Consider the following 18328-nt stretch of genomic DNA (forward strand, 5'->3'; position numbering starts at 1 on the left):
GATTTGACAACAGAGGTGACCATCTACACGGAGAAGATTAACTCAGTTACCTGGCCCCAACCCTATGCTTAAAGAATAGACTTAGGCCCTCGCCAGTTTTGCTCAGTGGACAATGTGTCAGCCTATGGATTGTACGGTCCCAGGTTCGATTCTGGTCAAGGGCACATGCCCAGATTGCAGGCTTGATCCTCAGTAGGGGGTGTGCAGGAGGCAGCCCGATCAATGATGCTCTCTCATCATTGCTGTTTCTTTCTCTCCTTCTCCCTTCCTCTCTGAAATCAATAAAAGAAAATTTTAAAAAGAAAATACTTAGGCCTTATCAAATAACAATATTTAACAAAGTCTGGATGGAATTTTCACTTCATCTTGTTGAATTGGAATTTCTGGGTTAGGATGGAGAGTTGGCTATCAACATTTTTGAGGATAATTTAAACCTTGGAATTCAGTTAAATCCATGGTGACAGGAGCAAAAATACTGTGCGTGTGTTTGTGTGGATGTGTGTGAGCATCAACCTGCTGCAAAGATTTCTTTTCAAAAAGTTGCCCCGTGGAGACAAATAGCCCGAGGTAAACACACAAGCTATACATTCTGCTTTTGACTGCAGGCTTACCTTGTCAGTGATAATGATTTACATAGTGATGCTCTCTCTGGCTGTCTGGGAAGTTGCACTAGCTTCCAGCTATGTGTTCTGTTAAGAATCATGAGGAGAGAAACCCTTCCTGTGTCAAGCTGGTTTTATTGTCAGTTCTGTTCCAGGGGTGATGTGAAATCTGGGTAATACAGGTGATCTGGAAGCAATGTTGCTGCGAAGATGAGTGGATATTATATTTTACAAAATAGGCAAACTTACTGCCCAACTGGGGTGGCTCAGTGATTGAGCATCGACCTATGAACCAGGAAGTCATGGTTTGATTCTCGGTCAGGGCACCTGCTCAGGTTTTGGGCTTAATCCCCAGTGTGGGGTGTGCAGGAGGCAGCCGATCAGTAATTCTCTGTCTTCAATGATGTTTCCATCTCTCCCGCTCCTTCCCTCTCTGAAATAAAAATATATATATATTTAAAAGTAAAATAATAAAATAGATCAATTTATTTTAAGGAGTGAATGCCACCTCACAGTGGCATATTTATACCTTGTTTCTTCACGGTGAATGTTTATGTCACCCAGAGTTCTTGCTTATCTCAGCAAAGGCCCTGGCACACAGTATGTCCCCCAATAAATCCTGCTGCATAAATATATTCATCTACTTTTGTCCAATAATTTGTCAGCTTTTCAGAATAACAAGTTAATTGTATTGATTTTGAAAGTAAAAGAGTGATTCATCTGAAGAATGTCCTATTGGTTTCCAAATTCTCTCGAGTGTGGGTATTTGATAAAATATTATAATGTGAACACTTTACCCATAAACTTCAACTCTTTTATGAGACACCATATGTTAGGTAAGTTTAGGGGCAAAATTTAATGGCAACTGTATTGATGTTTGAGATCTGATTCAGCAACTTTGAGCTGGCTGACCTTAGGCAACTTACATAGCATCATTAAATCTGTGTATGTCTATAAATTGATATATATCACAGTGTGCATTTCATATGCATTATTGTGAGCATTAAATAAGCTATGCCAGCCCTGGCCGGGTAGCTCAGTTGGTTAGAGTGTCATCCAGATAAGTCAAGGTTGCAGGTTCGATCTCTGGTTAGCGTACATACAGAAAGCAATCAATGAATGTACAGGTAAGTGGAATGACAAGTTGATGTTTCTCTCTCCCTTCCTTTCTCTCTCTAAAATAAAGAAATAAACAGTTTTAAAAGAAAATAAGACTTGCCATGGTATTCACCCAAGAACATACCCATAGGCGAAGAACAGAAGGAAGAACCAAATAAAGTAAGAGAGAAGGCAGAAAGCAGAGGAGGTTTTGAAATGATCTTCTGCGTTAGTCCCTATTCCTGTCCTGGCCATTCTGGGACAGTGACTGACTCTCTGTACCTGACTTTAGCTGTTAAGGGGACCTAGAGGTGATGTTAGTAGCCCTATCTCATGTCTCAAGTAAAGGCTAAGTAAGATTTTTAATAACCTGAAAAGCACTAGGTATTCAGAAAGTCTTAATTCCCTTGGTCCTGCCTATACATACTGCCAACTCTTACTTAGAATTAGAATATAGACGAATTCAAAGGACAAAAACAGAAAACAACCTGGAGCCTTCTGTATGGCCAATTTAAATTAAACTTAATTGCATAGACTACATTTTTCAGACTAGAAATGTAAATTCTAATAACGTGGTTTGTTTCTTCCACTGTTTCAAAAGCCCACTCCCTAATTTTTACAGAGTTCGAGAGGACGTAAATTGTCCAAGCGCTTACCCATAATCCTTTCCCACTTTGCCACCTCCTCAGCAAACTAACAGTTTACTAAGTAAGTTTAGTGCCGTGGCACATAGTATGAACTGTGTGATGATTTCATTTAAAGCATCATTAGTAACTCTAGCCCATGTGGCTCAGTTGGTTGAGTGTCGTCCCATGCACCAGGAGATTGCTGGTTTGATTCCCAGTCAGGGCACATAAGATTGTAGGCTAAATTATTATGCCCCATATATGATTGGAAGGAAAAGGACTGTGATCTAGTTTCCAGCACTAGTTGCAAGACACGTATATAACTTTAACAGCCAAACTGTGTTTCTGGGAAAATTTAGAAAGAAGAAAGGTCATCATGGTTGTTGGTTCTCTCAAATTGTCCTGACTGCCGGCCTGGCCCTGCCAGCCACATTTGTTCAGCAAAGACCATCTGTCAGAATCGGATACACCCACTTTCAAAAAAGCAGGTCTGTGTGATCAGAAATGTCCACAACATGTACATCGGCCCATCCATCCAGGCCTAAAACAAATGAATCTGGGGCTCATGAAAATCTCTTCATGGATCCCAAATCCACTCCACGTGGCTTTTCTGGTGTGTGTGTGTGTGTGTGTGTGTGTGTGTGTGTGTGTGTGTGTTTTCTCTCTCTCTCTCATGGCTTCTGATCCTTGGTGTGCTTTTTTAATTCTGTGATCCTATGAAAGCCTAGCACTTGCTATGTTTTCTGGGTCATGGCTCCTTTCTTATGTTGTATAATATCATTTGTAACGTGACTATCATTTGTAACATGGATTTCTGTCTTACTCTCTACTCATTGCTCGGCCCTATCATTCGTGTCTCTTCCATCTTGTCTCATCATCTCATTCTTTTGTTTGTTTGGCATTAGGGGTTGGGAGTGAGCATGCCTGTCTTTTTTTTTTTTTAATATATTTTATTGATCTTTTTACAGAGAGGAAGAGAGAGGGATAGAGAGTTAAAAACATCAACGAGAGAGAATTATCAATCAGCTGCCTCCTGCACACCCCCTACTGGGGATGTGCCCGCAACCAAGGTACATGCCCTTGACCACAATCGAACCCGGGACCTTTCAGTCTGCAGGCTGACGCTCTATCCCCTGAGCCAAACTGGTTTTGGCAGCATGCCTGACTTTTATCTTTTTTAAATATATTTTTTTATTGATTTCAAAGAGGGAGAGAAAGATAGAACCATCAATGATGAGAGAGTATCATGGATTGACTGCCTCCTGCATGCCCCTCACTGGGGATCAAGCCCACAACTCGGGAATGTGCCTTGACTGGGAATCGAACCATGACCTCCTGGTTCATAGGTAAACACTAGGCCACTTAGCCATGCCTGCTAGGCTCTCAGTGTTTTTATCTGGACTCCCAGCTTCTTTCTGCTTGTTTCCTCTAACCTGTGGGATGGAGGAGAAGCTGGGATCCTTGCAATGCTTTCCCCAAGGACTAGTCAGAATGTGGACGATGGTTTCAGCTGTAAAAAAAAAAAAAACACAAGACCTTTACAGGAGGAGTCTGATGACAGGGAGAACAGAGGCGATAAGAGAAACAGTGGCCGTGATCAATAGGACCAGCCATTGCAAATGTCTAATGATTTCGGAAAACACCTCTTGAGGCTGATTATAAATGTTCCTGCAAAGGCAGGGACATAATCAGAGGATGAGTCCTGTCAAAACAACACTGCTCTACGGGAGAAATAATAGAACACACACACACACACACACACACACACACACACGCACAGGCCCACAAGAGCAAGACAAAAAGGCAAGCCACAAAGAGACATGTATTTATACTTTCAGGTTCCCAGAAGCGCATTCAAAAATATAAAAGCAAAGAAAACTCTGCTATAAATAGCCCTGCCACATCCCAAATCGAGGCTCTGAGGGGCTGGGGAATCGGACTTGTTTTGAGGGGTTACAGGACTTAGCCGTTGGTCAAGGCCATGTTCACTAATTCACCAAATCACATTTCCCAGGAGAACCTGCTCCAGAAAGGAGCTGCGGGTTATTCTCTGTGGCAAAGGGCATGACCAGCACTGTCCCAGGAAGGTCACATGGTAAGGGCTAGGAAGAAGGAGAGGCAGCAGAGAGGCAGGTATCCATTTGGAAAGGGGACGCTGGGGGTTGGCAGAGGCACAGGGAAGGCAATGCAGGGAGTGGAGTGACATTGAGACATTGTCCCCTACCTCAGTTGCCCCGTGTCCTGGGACCAGGCCTAAATAAGTCAGGATTAACACGATGAGTTCAAGACACCGGGCATTGCCAGCTTTCTGCCTTCTTTATGTTCCTGTGTGTGTGCAGGGGACTTTTGGTTCATTTCAACAACTCTGCCACCCTCCTTCCTGCTGTTCTGGTGATTCTCCATTTAAGGGGAACCCACAAAACTGCCCAGGTGTGGCCAAAGCTCCCAGAGCTAAGGGAATGCCACTGCTCAGAGTAAAGAATTCTACTTAACTGGGAGAAAAGCCAGGACCGTCTGCCCCTTGTCACCTATAACCAATGAGCATTTACTTGGATCTAACATGTTCGTTTTCCTGTCTGCAAAAGGGAGATGATAATGCTGTGAATGTGTGGGAAGCACAGAGCATGGTGCCTGGAGTGCTCCATAACGATATTCTCCTCGCCTTGGCCTGTTTGGTTCAGTGGTTATAGCGTCTGCCCACAGATCAGAGAGTCTTGGGTTCAATTCTTGGTCAAGGGCTCTTACCTTGGTTACAAGTCCACCAGCTCAGTTTCCACATGTTCAGGTTCCCCAGCCCCGGGAGGAAGTAACTAATTGATGTCTCTCTCTCATATAGATGTTTCTCTCTCTCTCAACCCTTCCCGCTCTCCTCCCCCCCCCCCCCCAACCTTTCCACTTTCTCCTTTCTCTAGAAATCAATGGAAAAAATATACTGAATTTAAAAAATTCTCCTCCTGCTGTCCCTTCTTAGGTGTCAGTTTTCTCATACCTCATCATCAGATTCATTTTAAATATGTTCTTTAAAATGAGAGAGCAAAGGAGACAGATACTGTGCTAGCCCCTGGATTTAGAGAACACTTCCCAAATAATCACTTTGTCCATGGCACTGGCCTGCTCAGGCCCAGACTGTGAGTCTCATCCCCCAGAAGAGTCACCACAGGCAGATGTCTGAGACCTTTTCCTTCTGTCAAAGGGATTCCGTCCGCCTCTGACTCCGAGGAGCATGGGGAGAAATCGCCTCAGTGGCCTCGCTATTAGACAGGCAGCTTGAGTGATCTCACCGGACCATAGACACTCTCCTCAAAGACCAGGCCCTGGGTCACTACGGGGATTCCTACTTCTCTCATCTGCAAGTTGGGGTGGCAGCCCAGCTCACTGTGCCCCGCCCACATGGGGTTCCAAGGAGTTGTTGCCATGGTTACTGGAACTGGTTCTGGGATTCCCCATGCCCAGGTTTGACCCCTGGCTTCACCTCTTATGCAGTTTTTCCTGTGGCTTCTAATGCAAATGACTCCCTCCTGATCTGGCTAAGGGAATAGCACTAATCAGAGGATTGCTAGGAGAACTGAACGAGCAAACGTGATCAGGTATCTACTGTGTAGTAAACATGCAATGGATCTAATCAGTTTATTTTGGTTACTTAAGACCTCCTTCTCCCCCCACCCATCCCTTTCATGTCCCTGGAAAATGTCATCAATTTCATGGTCTTCACCATACATTCAAGGCAATAAAGATCTAGCCCAGTTGTCCACAAACTCATTAGTCCACAGAGCCAAATATCAACAGTACAATGATTGAGATTTCTTTTGAGAGTATAATTTTTTAAACTTCAACTTCTTCTAATGCCATTTCTTCAAAACAGACTCGCCCAGGCCGTGGTATTTTGTGGAAGAGTCACACTCATGGGGCCAAAGAGCTGCATGTGGCTCAAGAGCCACAGTTTGCCGACCAAGGATCTAGGCTATGCAAGTGGGCTTTTTAGGATTAGAGAAAAACAAATATATGCAACTCGTGTTTTATTTCCTACTGCTCCCCCAGTGTCCCTCAGCCCTCTGCTCAGTCTCCACTACTGTCTCCACTACTGTCTCCTCCAGAAGCCCAGTGACATTTTTAAATAAATAAATAAGTAAATATATATATTTCAGAGAGGAAGGGAGAAGGAGATAGAGGTAGAAACATAAATGAGGAGAGAATAATTGATTGGCTGCCTCCTGCACGCCCCATTTTGACTGGAATCTAACCTTGGACCCTTCAATCCACAGGCCGACACTCTATCCACTGAGCGAAACCAGCCAGGGCACCAGTGACATTTGATTCTTTGCAAATTTTAGAGCATATCTGCCCCTTGTGCTAAATGCATACAGGAGAAACAACAACAAGAAAAAGGAAGGTCATGGAGCTGAGCAGGGAACAGTTCCCATGAGCTAAGGTGCCTCCACCATCGCCGGCAATAGACGGGAATTCCCTCTGCAAATGGATGTCACAGCCTGTGGTGCCCTGCACCTGCCACACCGGCTTCCAAGGAGATAAGCAGCTTGGCATCTGCCACAAACCTTGCCCAGGGCTCTTCCAAACACCAGGGCCCATGGCCCTTTCCTTTGAGTGCTTTTCAAAACACACTCAGCCCAGATCTAGAGAACAAGAAGCAGGATTCAAGCTCTCCTGGGATTCACTGGCAATAGATTGGTTTCTTAAAAAAAAAAAAAATGTACACTTTTATTTCAATGCTTTAATAAATTCTGCATTTCTTTTTTTAAATATATTTTATTGATTTTTTACAGAGAGGCAAGAAAGAGGAATAGAGAGATAGAAACATAGTTGAGAGAGAAACATTGATCAGCTGCCTCCTGCACACCCCCTTCTGGGGATATGCCTGCAACCAAGGTACATGCCCTTGACCGGAATCGAACCTGGGACCCTTCAGTTCACAGGCCGACACTCTATTCGCTGAGCCAAACCAGTTAGGGTGAAATTCTGCATTTCTAACAGCTTGCCATGTGCTGCTGCTGATGATGTGCAGGCCTACCCTTTGAATAGTACACAGAGTGTACTGTACTTCTCCTGGAGAGTAGCATTGACACATTCTGAAATGTGAGGTGAGGAAGCCAGTGCTGATGAGAAGAGAGGTCACATCTTTACTGAAGATCTAGATCTTTGAATGTTGACAAGAACGTTGCCTGCACTGTATGCAAAATACACACAGATTTAGCTGGAGAGGCTACATGATCACGTGATGCCAAGGTGTGGGTGTGTGGGTATGTACAGGGGTAAATTTAAGTAAAATGGAGCTCTAGCTGGCTTGACTCAGTGGATAGAGTGTCGACCTGTGCACTGAAGGATCCTGGATTCCATTCTGGTCAGGGCACATGCCCAGGTTACGGGCTTGATCCCAGTAGGTGGCTTGCAGGAGGCAGCCCAATGATTCTCTTAACACTGATCTCTGCCCCCCTCTCTCTCTCTTTTCCTCTCTGAAATCAATAACAATATATATTAAAAAAATAAGTGCAACAGAAATAATATGTATAGATAAAAACTGCTGACATGTAGAAGACATGACTGTTTTGAAAACACTCATAGCCCAGTCAACACTGTAAAACTTGTGTCTTTCTACAATAATGTAATTCCATAAATAACCTTTCTAGGTTATTCTCAGGTATTGAAATGTTACAAGCAACATGCAGCATGACAAGATTACTTCAAGTTTCCAAAGATAATTTCCAGGCAGAAACTAAAATCTTCACTTCTGATTACTATGTGGCCAACCCCATGATGACGAAAGTCGTTCAACATGCCTTTAGCAGTGCAGCAGGGCTGTAGCCATTCTTTCCCTCTTCATAATCTCATAGAAATGATGAAACGTTCTAGCACTTTAATTTATTAATTGATGGGGCTGGCCTTCCAACTGCATATTACAGGTGTTTTTTTGTTTTTTTTTTAGATTCTATTTGTCAAATGAATTTGCCATGTAGATGGCATTGATTTTAAGAAAATTGAACAATATACCACTGTCATTTATTTTACTCTCATCTTATAATGTTTTTGAATGAAATTACAGCCTATTCTAGAAAATAAATGGCAAAAAAAAGATCAAGAGAAAGGACCTGCTAATCTAATCACATATATTGGAAAAAGGTTTTAATAGATTCATGTATTTTCTTACAGGTTCCCCTTTATTGATTTGTGGTACAGTTATTAATATGAATCGATATCAGGAATTAACTCCTTATTTTGTTTTTAATGCAGGTTAAGTGAATATCATTTATTCATTAGATATAATCACACCTTTGAGGTTTTTATGATCTTTGTTCTTTTCAATTGGGGTTATTTTTATACCAAAATCAGTATGTAGTGGTTATGGATATCATTAAGGATTCTGCTTACATTAATTTTTAAGAATTAGGAGATTTGGCACTGCATGTGTATGGGGGTAATTATAAAATAGCAGAATAGTGAAAATTGTTGAATATGGACGATCATGGTGAGGGGTACATGGAAGTTCATTATTTCTGTAAATATTTGAACATATATATTTTTTTTTCATGCGTACATACATATCTTAATAGATATGTGCCAGGTACTCGGTCCATATCTTTCTTGCATTTTTAAATCATATCGATATACATTTTATAACTTGCTTCTGATACTTATTCAGCTTCTATCTGAATTATCATAAATCTTTAAAAAATATTTTATTGATTTTTTACAGAGAGGAAGGGAGAGGGATAGAGAGTTAGAAACATTGATCAGCTGCCTCCTGTACACCTCCAACTGGGGATGTGCCTGCAACCAAGGTACATGCCCTTGACCGGAATTGAACCCGGGACCCTTCAGCCAGCAGGCTGACTCTCTATCCACTGAACCAAACTGGTTAGGGCTAATTATCATAAATTTTAATAATGTGTAACGATTCACACCAATCTGTCACGTGACTTCGCCAGAGACGTCTTTCAAGATCTGCAGCACTGGCCTGTCCAGTTTCCCCGCGAGCTTCGGCTTCCAATTTGTGATGGAAAGCAGTTCTCTATTTCCCTTTGCCTTTTTCCTACTGACTACCTTATTGCCACTGATCCCTAAAATAAGGTTATATCATCCCCCATAAACACAGCACTCTCATTTTGCTCACATTGGAGAAACATCTGCCTCAAGGAGATGACCCTAAGAGACCTGGCCAAAAAAAAAAAAAAAAAAAAAAAAAAAAAAAAAGTAAGGCTTCTTCCAAGAAGTCTGCCTGGATTTAGTTCTCAGATATCTACACTCCCCTGGTCCCTGGTAGGGAATAAGGTGAACAGGGAGAGGGTCTGAGCTGCAGAAAGACCTGATCAGGCGATCACTGGGGAGGTACTTACGTAGAAACTCAGCTAACAGACTGAGTATGTGCACGCATACATGTGTGCGTGTGTGTGTGTATTTCCGCTGACTTACAAGACTAATATTATTCCATTTATTTATATCAGCATCAAAAGATTTCCAGCAGCTCTGGGATGCCTGCTGTTTTAAGTGGGGACGTCGGCAAGAGGCAGACAACCCCAGTTGCCGGGCCAGATTGAGACACACGATGCTGACTTGCATTCCTGCCAAACTGTTGGTGCACGAGGCTCCATCGGAGCAGGCAGAAGCCTCACAAACCCAACAGTGAGTTGTGCTCGCATGGCCGAAGGTGCAATTTGGCTGTAGCTGCATTGCCCGGTGCTCTTCACATGCAAACGGCCAGCAAAAATAATGGCATGTCAAGTGCAATTTTCTCACCGGCTGCTGACACCGAAAACGGTAATAGAGTGTAATTATTTGGCATCCCGTGTCCTTCATACTAAGCACCACCCAGACGATTTCCAAGTTACAGGCAAGAGGGGAGGTTAGAAGGTCACATTTAAAGAGAGAAAAATGAGTCAGTGCCTTGGAGGGAGAGGATTATAAATAGATGTGGCATCACCAGCGAGAAAGTAATATCCAAATAAGGAACTGCTCAGGCCCAGGTAGGAGGGAAGACGAGGGGAATGGAGCGGAGGAGTTTTTGTAAGAGAGAGAGAGGATTTGTGATTTGTGACAGATCTCTGACCACCTGGACAGCGAACCGGTTTTCCCCACATTCAGCTGTCAGGGGAGCTGAGGATCACACACAACTACAGAGCGAGAGAAAAGGAACCCGGACCGAAAACTGAGAGATGTTACGTGCATTGTTAAATATGGCTTTTCCCCACCCCTATTCCATAGGGATTTGTGTCTTCAATATACACTGTGTGGCCAGATTATTATGACCTCTGAACGCATAATAATCTGGCCACTCAGAGAGTATCCTATATAAAATATCCTATATAATAAAAGGCTAATATGCAAATTGTCCCCTGGACTAGGAGTTCAACCAGTAGACAGGCCAGCCAAAACCACCCATGTCCCCTCCCCCTGGCCAGGCTGGCCGGGCCCCACCCATGCACGAATTCATGCCCTGGGCCTCTAATACACACACACACACACACACACACACACACACACACACAGAGTGGCCAGATTATTATGCATTCAGAGATCATAATTCGGCCACTCAGTGTAGTTCTCCAACTCACTATAGTAGTAGTAAGTGAAGACGTGTGGCCAAGAGAAGCCACGTGACTTTCTCTTTGGGCCACTTAGTAGCAGAGACGGAAGAAACCAGATCTCGGGGGGAGCCTTGCCTAGCTCCCACTGTCACTCAAAGATTCCACCCCTAGTTCTCCGTCTTCAGGTTACCTGCCTCCCTCCGTTGCTCTGATCGCCTCCAGCACATGGGATTTCCTCTGTTGGGAATGCTCTCTCTTTTCCTCCCTACACCCTGGTTCACCTGGTGATGGCTTCTCGGCTCACAGGTATTACCTTAGGGAAGAGTCCACCACTGCACAGGACAGCTCCCTCCACATACGTGCGCCCAGAGAACCATGTTCCTTCGTTGCAGAGGACTTAGTTCTGTTTTCACCTGATGTTTTTTCTCCTTATTCTTAAAATATGATTTTATTGATTTCAGAGAGGAAGGGTGAGGGAGAGAGAGATAGAAAACATCGATTGGTTGCCTCCTGCACACCCCTACTGGAGATGGAGCCCCTACCCGGGAATCGAACGGCAACCTCCTGGTGCATAGGATGATGCTCAACCACTGAGCCTCACCAGCCAGGCTTGTGATTATTTTTTTTTTAATCTGTCTCCCCTTGTAGCTCCTTAGTTCCAAGACTCAGAGCATGCATTTATTTGCTCTGACCTACAAATCCATAGGTAACAGTGCTTAGCAAACAGTAGGTGCTCAATAAATATCAGTGGAATGACTGGATGCTGATACTATAAACGGTAATAGAGAGCAATTATGTGGCATCCTGTGTCCCAGTGAAGGGCTCTCAGATGGCACTGAGATGTCCCTATTAAAGAGCCCAGGCACATTTTATCCCAGTGAAACTATTTTTGGTCTTGGTTGCAAGATTTATAAAAAACTATATTGGTTTTCTCTGTGTGACTTTTCTAAGAGCAGAACAAATATGCACCTAGGGTCAGGGGTCCATGCACCATCGTCTCTACCAGTGTTGGCAGAGACAGTCAGCACTGGAGGTCTGGGGCCACGTGGAATGCTAAGCATTGAAGTGTTTCTGAACAGGCTCTGGACCACCTCGGTACAGAGACCTGGAGGCAGGAATGGAGTCTGTTTGGCTGGCATCTGTTTTGCAGAAATTTACAAAAAAAGATCCCAGGTGCACTGTGGGCCATAAGGATGAGCTTAAGTTTGCAACTGGATTAGAAGCTCACAGAATCCCCATTTTTCACTGCTTCCTGCCACTGAAGGGGAAGCCTCCATAGAGTGGAGCCTGCAGCCTCCACACAGAGTTGTTTCAATATTTTTAAAAAATATTCCTATTGATTTCAGAGGAAGGAAGAGGGGGAGAGAGAGAGAGAACCATCAATGATGAGAGAGAGTCATTGATGGGCTGCCTCCTGCACACCCCCTACTGGGGATCAAGCCTGCAACCCGGGCATGTGCCCTGACAGGGAATCAAACCATGACTTCCTGGTTCACAGGTCAATGCTCAACCCCTGAGCCACACCGGCCAGGCCAGAGAGTGTTTTAATAAATTCACTTGTCCACCATCACTGACTCAGATGTACATCTTTTACATTCAGTACATTAAAACAATGCTTGAGCTACCTAGCTGATCTATGATCTACAAAATACCATCATGAAAGAGAGCAGGAAAGCAATGCATTGGCCTCTTTATTGAAAAATGCTGTTTGTACTAAATCTGGCAGAATTAATATTTCGTTTGTAAATTCCTCCATTACTTAGGTGAATTATTAATTCATTTGTTCACACAAAATATTTACTGAGCACTTCCCGTATGCAGTCTGTCATCTAAGACCTGGGGATATATAGTGAAGAAGACAGGAAACCAAAAATAATTATTCTCAGTAGAGTTTGCAGTCTAATAAAAGACAAGTCATAAATGAGATAAAGAATAGTGCATGTGAGATAATGGTAATCTTGAAGGGCAAAAGGCATAGTCCAAGGACATGAAATATTAGAGAAGGGACAGTTATATTTCAAACAGAATGGGAAAGAGAAGGCCCTTTTGAATATGGTTTTCAACTTCATTTTATTTTTTCTCCTTTGTTTTATTTATTTTGTTTTATTTTTTTCATTTTCAAATCAACTTTTATTGTTGATAATACTACAGATATCTCCCATTTCCCGCTCCTCCCAGCCCCTATCCACCCACCCCTAGGTCTTCATCACCCTATTGCCTGTGTCCATGGTCTATGCATAGCCTATATAATAAAAGGCGAATATGCAAATCATCTGAACAGCAGAACGACCTGTTGCTATGATGTCCATTGACCACCAGGGGGGCAAAAGCTCAACTGCAGGAGCTGCCCCCTGGTGGTCAGTGCATTCCCACAGGGGGAGTGCTGCTCAGCCAGAAGCCAGGCTCATGGCTGGCAAGTGCAGCAATGACAGCAAGAGCCTCTCCCACCTCTGTGGCAGAACTAAGGATGTCTGACTGCCAGCTTAGGCCCGTTCCCTGCCATTAGTCAGATATCCCCCAAAGGCACAGATAGGGGTTAGGGACCCATCCAAGTGCATGAATTTCATGCACTGGGCCTCAAGTAAGTATATAAGTTATTTATCTCTTCTCCTCCTCTCAACCCCACATTGAGGTATGTCAGTCTATTACATGCCTCCCTGCTTCAGATCTTATTTGGTTGGTCTATTCGTTTTGTTCATTAGATTCCAATTTAAAAATGGGCTGAAGACCTGAATAGACATTTCTCCAAAGAGGACATACAAATGTCTAAGAAATAGATGAAAAAAATGCTCAAAGTCACTATTCTTAAGAAAAATGAGATTAAAACCACAATGAGGTATCACATCACACCTGTCAGAAAGGCTATCATCAAAAAAAAAAAATAAACAAAGAACAAGTGCTGGTGAGGATGTGGAGAAAAGGGAACATTAGTTCCCTGCTGGTGTGAATACAGACTGGTGCAGCCACTATGAAAATAGTATAGAGTTTCCTTAAAAATTAAAAATGGAACTTTCGTTTGACATAGTGATCCCTCTTCTAGGAATATATCCTAGCAACCCCAAAACACCAATCAGAAAGAATATATGTACCCCTATGTTCATAACAGCGTTATTTACAACTAGTGGCCTGGTGCACAAATTCATGCACAGGTGGGGTTCCTTGGCTAGCTGGTTATCAGGGCCAATCAGGGCCAAGAGAAGTTGGCCACAGGGAGGGCCTGCAGGAGGTTGGCCAGCGGGGGTAGGAGCCGCAAGAGGTTGGCTGTGGAAGCACACTGATCACCAGCGGACAGCTCCTGCATTGAGCATCTGCCCCCTGATGATCAGTGTGCATCAAAGCGACAGGTGGACCAATGGTTTGGTCGCTTAGGTTTTTTTATATATACATAGCTAAGATTTGAAAATAGCCCAAGTGCCATCAGTAGAAGAATGGATAAAAAAAAAAAAAAAGCTGTTGGGTATTTACATCGTGGAATACTATGCAGCCATGAAAAAGAGGGGTCTCTTATGCTTTGGCACTGCATGGACAGACCTGGGAAATGTAATGCTCAGTGTCACATGACCTCACTGATTTGTGGAATCAACTTCATTCTAATTCAACAGTAAATCTATGGGCTCATATCATTTCTGACCCAGGGGATCCTCATTAGTCCTACCCTTCCCTGTGATGTTTCTGTCCAACTAGGGCCCCTAACTTCCCACTGCAGCCCACCCCACCAAGCTGACTTCACCCTTCAGTACCCTCCTAAAAATCCCTTCACCTAAGCCACCTAACAGGGCTCTTTGTGGGCTCCCAGAGCCTTGGGCTCACCCAGTGCTGTCATTGTCAGTTTGCCCACCACTCCAACCACAACACACACTTGAATAATTAATACAATCATGGCGGCAATGATTACTTGTAAGCACTATGCATACATTCTTTTATTTATCCTGATATACCCTTATTTATCCAGTTTGGATAACTCTTTTTTTATAAATATATTTTATTGATTTCAGAAAGGAAGGAGGAGGGAGAGACAGATAGAAACATCAGTGATGAGAGAGAATGACTGATCAGCTGCCTCCTACACATTCCCTATTGGGGATGGAGTCCACAACCCAGGCATGTGCCCTTGACTAGAATGGAATCTAGGACCCTTCAGTCTGCAGTCCAATGCTCTATCCACTGAGCAAAACTGGCTAGGGCCAAGTTGGACAACTCTTAAAGAGATTTAGTGATTTTCCTTAAGGTTAAGAGCCAGAAAGTGGCCAAGCCAATATCCAAATCTCTAGAGAGTATATCTCTAAGGCCAAGCTCTACCTCTGCATCCAGCTGCGTACTGATACAGTAAACATAGACAATGGTGGTGTAAGGCAAGCATGTCAAACTCAAAGGCTAACACAGGCCAAATAAATGAGGCAAGGGCCGCGAGTTTGACGTGCTTGGTGTAAGGGGACAGTGGTGAGTCAATCACTCTAACGCTGCTCTGCCCTTGAGCTTGAACTCAGTCTGCTGGGCCCAAGGCCCTCACCATGGTGACTGGCAGGTGGGTTTTTCAAAGAGCAGGTGTGCTGAGGAGTAACAACGGCTCCTCAGCCAGCTCCAGGGGAGAGGCTCGGCGATGCAGTGGTTTGGGGTGGCATGTGGAAGCGTGTGCACAGAGATAAAACGCCACAAAGCCCCAGCGGGCATCCTGATATGGATCATCCCCACACTCAGCCTGCCTTGTCATCAGAAGCGGTCCCCCCGATGTGTATTTTTGGCTTTGCTGCAATCCAAGATCCTTAAGGGCTAACCTGGAATAATTCGGAGCAATTTCCCTTAAAGGGGAAACAGGTGTGATTGGAAACGTTGGCGGAGACGTTCTTCAGAAAATAGATTTAACTCGGAATTTGCAATCTTTTGGGAAGTGGCCGGGGAAGGGAGCAGGACAAGGTAATTAATAAAAAGTCATCCAGGCTCAGGGGCATGCCAGTTATTTCAAAGTCCTAGGCGTTCATTAGCCACATTTCTGTCACTCAGAGAAACATGACATTCTTTCTTTTTTTTTTTTAATTTTTAAAATATATTTTATGGATTTTTTTTTTTTTACAGAGAGAAAAAGAGAGGGATAGAGAGTTAGAAACATCGATGAGAGAGAATCATCGACCAGCTGCCTCTTGCACACCCCCTCCTGGGGATGTGCCCGCAACCAAGGCACATGCCCTTGACCACAATCGAACCCAGGACCTTTCAGTCTGCAGGCCGACGCTCTAGCCACTGAGCCAAACCGGTTTTGGGAGAACATGACTTTCTTGAGTGTTACTGAGTCACGAGGGTGCCGAAATCCTCTACTATTTCATTTCCAGAAAGGAGGTGAGATTAGTAGCCAGATTCTATGAGTCCAAAACAAAATCCAATGTAATTGCTTTGTCTATTCAGATCCAAGTGGAAAGTTCTCTGGGCAGGGCTGTTTGTTTATTTACAATATACAAGATGCCATCAGTGTGATACACCTCCATGAAGAGTTAACTAACAGAAACAGGCAGACGGATATCTCTCAATGATGCAGGTACGAAATGACCCAGGATTTCACATGGTTTGAAACAGTTTGCCGTACAGCTGGCTAAAGCAGTTCTGAACAACCCAAAAATAAGAATGTGAGGGCTCTGCATTCTATGTTTAGTCTTTTTTTTTAAATTAATTTTAGAGACAGAGGAAGGGGGAAGGAAGGAGAGAGAGAAACATCGATGTGAGAGTAAAACATTGATCTGCTGCCTCCTGTATGGCCCCTACTGGGGATGAAGCCAGCACCCCAGGCATGTGCTCTGACTGGGAATGGAACAGGCAACCTTTAGGTGCATGGATGGTGCCCAATGGACTGAACCACACAGGCCAGGTCTATGGCTCAATAACTCTTAAGTACAAATTACAGTTTAAAAGCGTGGCAGCTAGTTACTAAGCTAGAATAGAATAGGGTGGGTAAAATCCTGGCCTTGGGAATCTCCAACCAGATTCAAACTCAGATCACTCACTAGCTCTGTGTTCTTGGTTTGCTTTATGAATCCATATAGGTCTAGGGTCCTGCACTTAGAAAAAAAATAATAAAATTAAAAAACACACACACACACACACACACAAAAAAAAAACGATGCTGGACAAGAAGCCCATAGTCAAAACCCACTGGGAAGAAGTGTTTCAGAACTCAGGATTTTTCACATGTATAACCATGTTAAGATGTAAAACCTGTACAGTAAGTAACACCCTCAGCAGGGTCTGGGGCACACCCTGTTATCAAACACATTAACATTTCTGCTGGGGAATACATGAGCAGTCACATTAATGGCATGCATTATAACTCTAAATTGCTCCCAGTCCATTCTGCTACCTGAGTTTATACCAAGCAGCAAAAAAAGTCTTCTCGTGATTTCTGTCTTATGGACTTAGTAAATAAAGGTATACACATGAACACATGCACATAGAAAGAGGGGGAAGGAATTACTGTTAGAATAATAGGCTTATGCCCACAAAGGGTTTTTCTAAGAGCACTCAACACTGGTAGAGAAAACACCCAATACCGGCCAGAAGGGGAGGTACTGCTTTGCTCACTGATCCTACCACCATGGAGATGCCTAAGACCGTGGTCGGCAAACTGCGGCTCATGAGCCACATGCGACTCTTTGGCCCCTTGAGTGTGGCTCTTCCCCCAAATACCACAGCCTGGGTGAGTCCATTTTGAAGAAGTGGTGTTAGAAGAACTTTAAGTTTAAAATTTTTTTTAAAAATATATTTTAGTGATTTTTTTACAGAGAGGAAGAGAGAGGAATAGAGAGTTAGAAACATCGATGAGAGAGAAACATTGATCAGCTGCCTCCTGCACACCCCCTACTGGGGATGTGCCAACAACCAAGGTACAATACATGCCCGTGACCAGAATCGAACCTGGGACCTTTCAGGCTGACACTCTATCCACTGAGCCAAACCGGTTTCAAACCGGTTTCAGCTAAGTTTAAAAAAATGTGGCTCTCAAAAGAAATGTCAATCATTGTACTGTTGATAGTTGGCTCTGTTGACTAATGAGTTTGCCGACCACTGGCCTAACAGAACTCTGGCTGCATAGAGAGGACTCAGTCAATAGTCTTTGAATGATTCGAAGCTCCTCGTCCAGGTTTCCTCGGTCCACATGGAGCTATAGGAAACGAGACAGCAGTCCCACAGAGGCTCACCTCGCTTTGCAAGGCAGAAGCAGGAGAGCCACCAGAAGTCCCCAGCAGAACACAGAGAGTTAACGGTACGTTTCAAAGATCAACATCGACTTCCCTTCCTGTTTTTTACCTTTCAATCATCGCATTTGGGAAATGAGTAACATCGGCATGATTCACTTCCAAATCTGAGTTATCAGGGAAATCAGCCAGTGCCAAGCTCATAATTGGCATTTTATCTACATGAGTGTGATGGTGTGTGTCAAAATGAACAGGAGCTTGTGAACAGTTCTGAGGAATAAAACGTG

The 18328-nt window shown here is 43.7% G+C and overlaps 1 protein-coding gene across 6 annotated transcripts in view; it reads right to left on the reverse strand.

Moving 5' to 3' along the window:
* The window catches only part of CDH8 (cadherin 8), a 303401-nt gene that overhangs the window by 267854 nt on the left and 17219 nt on the right, over window positions 1-18328 (reverse strand). The window lies entirely within an intron of this gene.

Source organism: Pipistrellus hanaki, assembly GCF_964339955.1.
Source record: "Pipistrellus hanaki genome assembly, chromosome: 15".
Classification (NCBI taxonomy): domain Eukaryota; kingdom Metazoa; phylum Chordata; class Mammalia; order Chiroptera; family Vespertilionidae; genus Pipistrellus; species Pipistrellus hanaki.